Source organism: Thunnus albacares, chromosome 4 (genome assembly GCF_914725855.1).
Source record: "Thunnus albacares chromosome 4, fThuAlb1.1, whole genome shotgun sequence".
Taxonomy (NCBI): domain Eukaryota; kingdom Metazoa; phylum Chordata; class Actinopteri; order Scombriformes; family Scombridae; genus Thunnus; species Thunnus albacares.
In genome coordinates this window covers 30,277,128-30,285,121 of record NC_058109.1, presented here as the reverse complement: position 1 = coordinate 30,285,121, position 7,994 = coordinate 30,277,128, and positions in this window count along the sequence as shown.

Here is a 7,994-nt window from a genome sequence, read left to right as displayed (position 1 = left end):
CCCTTTTTATCTACAAAGGGAGTGGGTCCCCTTCCACGGGGCCCACCATGTTTCTACAGTAGCCCAGAACGGACAAACAAAACACTAACTCTAGAGAGGGCTTTTCGCGTTTTTTGTAAGTTTCGTTGCCACCGTAGGTTGTTCTACACGCTTGCAAGGGGAGGGGGAGGGGTATTCAGTTGGTTGCAATCTGCAACCTCACTGCTAGACCGCTAGATGCCACTAAATCCTACACAGTTGTCACAGGGTGAAGAAAGTTTGGGTGCATTCAGGTTGACGTCACTTCAAATATTTGATGCATGTGTTTCTCATAAGCCCTTCTTGCAGTTACACCCATGATACAGAGCACTATTAGAGCAAAATACCATGATGTCTAAGAAAATAACACTTGGCTCTGCCAAATTATGACATTAGAAGACAGTAAACATTACAAAACACATATCCCCAACATAATTCATTTCAGTTGCTGGACTACAACACTACATCTGGATATGTCTAAATCTAGAAATTTGTCATCTGTCCTCATTTTTCATCATTTGTTCTATTGTCCTAGTTTACATGCCAATTTCACAATTACCCCCTCAAATGAACCTGACCTCACTCTCATATAGGGAAGTGGTGTGTGTGAGCATCATCCTCAATTAGGTCAGGGGCGTTAATAGTACAGTGGAAAACGAACACTCCCCGCAACATCCTCCAGGAATTGCGCCTGACACTACTGACTCTCTTGAATCTATATTTGGGCCACGCGCGTGGATGTGTGTCACCCAAGACTACCCGCCTAATCTCCGCCAGAGAAAGTAAAGTGAGTTGTGTGCCCATGGGCGGAGATTGTCAAGGCACAAAGGGAGCTCCCAGCAGGCACTGCAAAAACCAGGCCCTGGGCAGGTTTTTATGATACCTTTCAATCAGCGGATGATTCCCAGCTGAAATGACAGGTGATTTGACTCAGCCTCCAATTAATGACCTCATTTTAACAATTAAGAGCAGAGGAGGAAGGGGAAAGCCCCATGAAAAGACAGTGAACATAGTTTTGATGCCTTGATAGTACAAGACGCTGCTATGTCGTTATGTTGAATGTGACTGGAGCCTGTTGGCCCAGCTCAGGTGATGTCTCCCTCCTTCAAGCAGGTGGTGTCCTGCAGGGAGAGTACACATTGCTTAGGAGCTGGCTGGATGGGAGGCAGGAAGGAGGAGGAGGAGGATGTGGCTCAGATAGGGTGAGGGGGTGACAAGAGGGTGGCAAAGGGATGATGGAGTGCATCAAGCTGTGTGTGCCCCCCCTTCCACCCTCTCTTGCCCCCACCCCCCACAGCATAGAGGAAATTAAAGAGCTGTGTAGCAGGAGGAGAAGAGGGGAGGAGGGTGGTGATTTAGAGCGTGGCGCAGGGGGATGGGGACCCGGCGCATTGGAGTTAATTACTGAATAATGAGGAACAATTTATTGTGTTCTTGTTAGAGACATCAAAATGCTGCTGGATACTGACTATATAGAAGAGCATGCCTCTCTCACTCCTCATGCATCGTTCAAAATGTGGTGTTTAACTCTAAACCATTTAAAGGCCCCCACCTTACTTTGGCCTACCTTATAAAGTGGGGGTGTTGCAGGTCTTCTTCTGAGGGGACTTATCACATTTCCTTGACTTCAACTTTCCTCCAGGCCGTCTGAGTTTATACTTCCTATTTTCAAAGCTTGTGCTGCAGATGTGTAAACTAACTGAACATTCACTAGGTCCCACCCCTGCTGTTGCTACGCCTGTCAAGCTTTTCATTCTTACAGTGTTAACAATGATAACAGTGGCAGAATGGCCACACAAAATTCTCAGCAATTTGTGAAACAATGAGTCTTGATTTCAGACAAAGCTAAACAGAAGGACGCTTATGCTTCAGAGCTGAAATGACATCTGGTGCAAGCAGGTTTTATCAGCTAGATAGCTAACTAATTAGGCTAACGTTAACTCCATGAGCTAGTTGAAAACGCTGTCTCCAGCTGAGTTTTTACTGTTTCCAGTTGTATTAAAATTATAACCCTGTATGAGGGGTCTTATATATGCTAAAAGACCAATGCTAAAGCTGTACTAGACTAGATTTAGGTGACATGCAAATAGATGAGCTCATGTTCTGACTCAAATCCAACAAAGAGCAGGACACAGCTGCTAACGTTACATTAAATATAGCCTCCCCGACTGGCAACCACACAGTGAAATACTACTGTATTATACGCAGCAGGTATGCAACTTGTGAACGAGTATATTTTTATATGGTATTTTTTATAGCCTATGTATTTTAGTTGTTTTTAATGTAACCCCTAACCCCAGTATAGTATAATTAGTTAATGATATGCTAACTCTTAGACTTGGAAGTATCGCTCAGGTTGTAAACTAGCTAGCCATTACAGGTTACATCAGAACAGATAAACACACTGTTTAATCCATTCTTTACTCTTTTGCTCTTGTGTTTTTGGTTTTGGAAAGGACACCACCCTCCAAACTCTTTAAATGCTTTAAAAGTATCACTTTTACAGCTCTGTGTATGCCGCTTCAACATGTAGAAATTTATTTGCTAAGCTATGACTGGACAATCACTGTTTGAGGCGTGTTTAGTGTTTAGCTAACAGTCAATTCTTCCCTTTTTCACCATCCCACTGCTGTAAATCATCTAACTGCAAAGTCATTCTTATTGAACAGACTGAACAGACACTTCCACAATGTCACCCCCGGAGCATGTCATGTTCACAAAAGTTATCAAATCCACATGCTTACTGATTACGGTACTCATGCAAACAACAGTTTTTATATATGCTTTCATGCTGCAGGAATTTCCTGTCAATAATTCTTTCATTATCACTGTAAACTTGACACTTCCTCTGTGATGTTTACTGCGTTCCTCGTAAAACACTGCCTGCTTATAACTTCATTTATCTGGCAGGAAAGAGAAAAAAGCAATATTGAACGCAACTTGACTTTATTCTCTGCCAGAGAAAGACCAGCTCTCTCCTCTCTTAACAGCAAAGTGTCAGACTTGCTATCAGTCCTTAACAGAGTGTGAAGTATCCCAACTCTTTGATGTGTTAAATATGAAATCTGACCATAGAACAAAGCAGCTGTCAGCAACCAGCACGTGTCAAAAGCAATCCACACCAGTTACTATTGAGTTTCTGTCATGCATGCATCTGCTGTGCAGGCACTGAGGTGTGTTACAGTATCACAGTGCTAACAAAGACTTCAGACAGTCTTCAAAAATAAACATCACGGGATTCAGTTGTCTTCATCAAAGGCTGCCGATGATCCTCTGCAAATACAGTCCAATGTGCACCTTTTGTCCAGACCGCTTTGAGAAAAGGTTAAGGGATTTGGCGCAACACAGTCAGAAGTGTTATTCTCAACACTGTACTGTGACCTAGAGAATATGACTTTAACTTTGTCAAAGGTTCTCCACATTAGCAGCAACACAATCACTGGATCACAAATCACACACTGTAAGTTATGAGAGTTACATGCTGTGTCTCTCATGACATTGAGGGAGAAGGCGAGAAGGTGCTTGCTGAGTGTGTAGCCATGCTGTGTTGCCCAAATAGATATGTTCCATCTGAGAGTGATGCAGCCTTCGGAATGATCCCGCTAGACAGATGAGTGCTACTTGAATGTTAATGAGGGCTCCTTTAGACACGCATAAATTAAATGATTAGATGTCTGCAATCATGCAAGGTCCTTAGGTGTCCCCTATTTATGGCATTCGAAATGTAGCTGCCTTTATTTACGACATGTCTCCCCTGCACAGGCTTCGCCACCTGAGCAGCCTAATGCTTTCAAAAGACGAGTTTTTTAATGACCTGCAAATGAATCACTCTGGCAGAATCGTAAGAGAAGTGGAGCCCTCCCCCTTTCTGAAAACAAAAAAGGAAAATTGTGCCATCTTCTGAAAAGCTTGCAGATGTCTAGAATAAAAGCTGTGCTACAGGAAGTGAGGGATGCAGTAAAACATATTTGTTTCAGAGATGCTACTTACTGAGAGATACACTGTCTCAGAGGACAGCACAGTCTGTGATCGCAGTCACCTAACAATATATCTTCTGCCTCCTTGGTTCACACACTCTTCATTGTCGTTTTCTAGTTGCAACAACAGCTATTTTCATCTTCATGATTGCATTAATTACAGCATAACTCATGTCTCTTGGCTCCAGTAGTGTTTTCCCCATAGAAAACAGCGTGTCAAGACTTCAACAAAGGAAGGGAACAGTACATATACTCGGTTGGCACTTCATTAATCAACATAAGAAATCAGCATGGCTTGACAGTCATCTAGCTCTGGCTGAATCTCCTACTGGAGTTGTATTGTATTTTCTTTTAATGATGTCCATTTCATTCTATTCTGAAGATTTTAACGAGATTTAGGCTCCATTCTCATGAATGTAAAAATCACAGAGATGCAGCCACATAAATCCAAATAGCTCCGTATGTATACATAAAGCCTTGTGATGGACTGGTAAGTGACTGTGATTCTATTGAATCATCAGGCACATTTTAAAGACTTCTCATGGTCCCAAGCAGACCCTTGGGTGCACGGGCTGCAATAATGAGAAGCACCTAAGTTACAGTCGTCCACTCACAGGCCAAAGTGAGTGGTTTTTTTGTGGTGAGAGAGAAAGAGAGAGCGAGAGAGGGAGAGAAATTTCTCTTAAGATTCTCGCTTTTTTTCCCCCTCTATTTATTAGGGTAATGAATTTCCGACTGCAGTGCCAGTTCCACTGAGCCTGCTTCTCGGCCTAATTCTCTGTAACATTTCCTCATTGCCGCTGGGGAACATTATATGAAGGCAGGGCTTACAATACCATCAATATGCCCAAGACGACAATCGGACGTCTCATAGATATTAATGGAAGTGCAAATTAAATCAAAGTTGGAGTGCAGCTATCGGGGCTATGATCAATGCCTTTTGCACAGTCAGATTTAATATGGGGTTTGTAATTTGAGTATCCAAACAAAATGTGCATCTTAATGGGAAAGATGAAAGTAATCCCACATGGGGAGGAAATAATACATTAGCTGCATTGTAATTAGAGAACTCGGAGTGCAATGTTTCCCTGGCTCAGTATTAATGTTGAATAAAAGCCTGATACATTTACACTGTGGATACAGGATGTGGACATTTGAATTGTTTTTTAGACACCTCTTGAGATGTCATAGGAGGCATCTTTGAAAAAAAACCCCAAAACAATCATATTCATGTTGTGTAAATGCATTAGTATCAAACCTGATACAAACAGCCAAGCAAAAATACAGCACTAATCCATTCCTGCTAGAAGCAAGAACACATCTGTGTTACTGCAGTCATGGAAAATAATGAAAGAAAAACATGTCAGGTATGTTTTGATTTGATTATGAAAAATTCTGTTTTAAAGCCAAGAAACTAAAAGGAAACACAACAAAACATGGTTTTAGGAAAAACCTTTTAATAATGCATGATAATGCATTGTGCAAGTAACATCACATGCATTCAAACATAATGCAATGTAATAATGCGGCTCAACGAAGTCCTTGTACTTTTATTTATTGGCAATCCATCTGAGTACACACAGCAGCCGGTTAAAGTGTCCTCATGTGAAGTCAGCAGGTAGCATGAGGAGCGCAAACAGCAAAACAGCTTTTCAATGAATAATACATGAGATAACAAATATTGGTAGACAATGATCCAGTACCTTCAGCCAGTCAAGTGCAACACGCACACATGCGCAATCACATGAGAACACAAAAGGCTAATCAGACTTGATGCAACCCCTCATGATCAAAATGAAACTGCAGTCAATAGTTGCTTCCAATGCTTTTGTAAAAGAAAATTAACTCCAATAAACAGACACGAACTTTGAAATGATTTGTTTTGTCTTTTTGGTCATTTCTGTCTAAAAGGAATAGTTAGACATTTTGGGAAACATGCTTATTATATCTTGCCGACAGTTAGATGAGAAGATTACGTTTATATCTGGCCAATTTTTTTTACAGCTAAACTGGGGTACAGCTAAACTTCCTCTGTCCAAAAGTAACAAAATTTGCACCACTAAAAGGACTGTTTAACATGTTTTATCTCGTTTGTTTAATCCATACAAAAAAGTGTCAAATAAATTGTGGTTCAGCAAACTGAACACTAAGCTAAGCTAAGCTAACCAGCTGCTGCCTCTAGCTTTATATTAACAATATATGAAAGTGGTATCAATCTTTTCATCTGACTCTCAGCAAGACAGCAAATAAACATATTTCCCAAAATGTCAAACTATTCCTTTAAGCGCAACACAGCACACATTGTCAATAATAGATCTTTTTTACTCACTGCGTAAAACTGGCATGTCTGTCAGTCTACAGTTTGTAACTGCGGCAAGGTATAATGGCTAGCACTTATTTATGTTTTCCAGCTACTATCTTTGTTCATTTCAATGGATCTCAAATGTTTTCTTAAAATAAATGAGCTTTTAAAGCAGTGCCTGACACAGTAAAGTTTTACATGTATTTTGAAGGAAAATGACTCAGTATTTTGTTAGCAATTAGAATCTGATTTTCTATCAGGTAATCACCCAAATCAAATCGTCTTAGGCCATTAAGTTTGATGTTCATACAGCAATATTAGCCCCTATTAGAAGCTAAATGTTGACATTTCCTTTTGCTGTTGCACAGCCCCACCTCTGATGATGGTATCAGAGGGCTCAACTCAATTTATAAGAGGTAACATTTCATCTTCAAACACCTCACTGAGTGGGTATATAACAGGACACTATGATCCATCAATAAAAGTGTATTGATATTGTCAAATGTTAATATGTCATCCATAAACCCTTGGGTCCTCTTGTCACCAGGACACAGCCTGTTCAGCAACACATATTGCCTCACTGTGTTGTTCAGCATCGACCCGGGTCTCCCTCTGAACGGCTGCTGCAGTAAAACGTTGCATGCCGTGACAGACTGAACATTAATCAAAGTTGATTTGAAGTGTGAGGGCACAAGTGCCTTTTTCTGCTGGGGAACTGTTTAGCACAACAGCGCTATGTACAACAGGGTTCCCTCTTCAGTGTAATGGTTGCAAAAGGAGGTCATAAATAATGGATTCAAGATCACTTACACCTCATGAAGCAGGCTATGGCATTCGAGGGGATATCACATTTTGCTGCTCAAATTATAGATTTGCCACTTTTGGCTGCAATTGTAAAACAAAACAAGACCTTTCCAAGAGGCCTTTGAAAGAGTTTAATATGCTGGAAAACATGACGGCAAAACAACAGTTTAGACACTGCTACTGTCAGATGATAGTGAATAGCACTGTGGGTAAAAGATGCTTTTGGTCTCTGTGAAGGCCAGTTTGCATCCCTTCTGGTAGACTTTTGGATGCAACAATCATCTTTATTTGCAGTCAAAAGTCAAAACTAATCAAGGTGAGTGTCCCAACTTCACCTTTATTCAACTTATAATATAAATATAAATGAAAAACACTGAGGTTGTTAACTGAAGTCCTGCTTGTCTTTAGTAATGATTTGATCTGTAGATGCAAATGGATATTGCACTTTACCAACTGGTGTTATAGATTCATATTTGCACTTCGTTGCCTCCGAACTTAAATAACTACTTCAGTCTCCTCTTGACAACCGATGGACCGATGCATTTCTAATGCATTTGAAATGTAACTGTCCACTATCAAACCAAATTTAATTGAAAATATATTAATATTTATTCAGCATTTCTTTGTCTGTCGTGATCAGCTGTTTGCACACTAGAATTGGAGAGGTATTCTTATTTCATCATTATCTCCCCACATACACATAAGGCAGAGTTCACTGTTATTACCTTTAGATGATAGCAAATAATGTGAAAACCTCTTGTTGTAACTTTGCGTCCTTGTGTCAATGCTGTGGCTGCCTGTCTTTATACTGCCCATCAGTGGCAAGACAGGGAAGTGACCTACAAGTGACAAGTTGCTTTCCTCTGAACAAATTCAGCAAAATCTTGCGTGCA